The sequence below is a fragment of the Morone saxatilis genome, unplaced genomic scaffold, assembly GCF_004916995.1.
Source record: "Morone saxatilis isolate NCDOM2014 unplaced genomic scaffold, NCSU_SB_2.0 Contig4, whole genome shotgun sequence".
Taxonomy (NCBI): Eukaryota; Metazoa; Chordata; class Actinopteri; family Moronidae; genus Morone; species Morone saxatilis.
Window position 1 is genome coordinate 13,657,692 of NW_023339984.1, and position 212 is coordinate 13,657,903.

Below are 212 nucleotides of genomic sequence, written 5' to 3' on the forward strand. Positions count from 1 at the left end.
GTAGGGCTGTGTGTTTCCATGTAGTTTGTTGGCATGTATGTTAAGGCAAACAGACTGGATAGCCAACCCCAGACTATTATGATGTCAGCTGTTCTGTATTTAGCACTGTCATGTCTGTGATTGATGTTTTTGCACACAGTACAGAACAGAAAGAATCTGCTCCTGTCATACTGCAGCTGGACTTGTGGCTTCTCTGTGCGTTTAAAAAAAAA

The 212-nt window shown here is 42.0% G+C and overlaps 1 protein-coding gene across 2 annotated transcripts in view; it reads left to right on the forward strand.

The window, feature by feature from the left end:
- si:cabz01007807.1 overlaps window positions 1–212 on the forward strand; it is a gene marked incomplete at its 3' end in the record, with an annotated part of 14,265 nt that overhangs the window by 740 nt on the left and 13,313 nt on the right.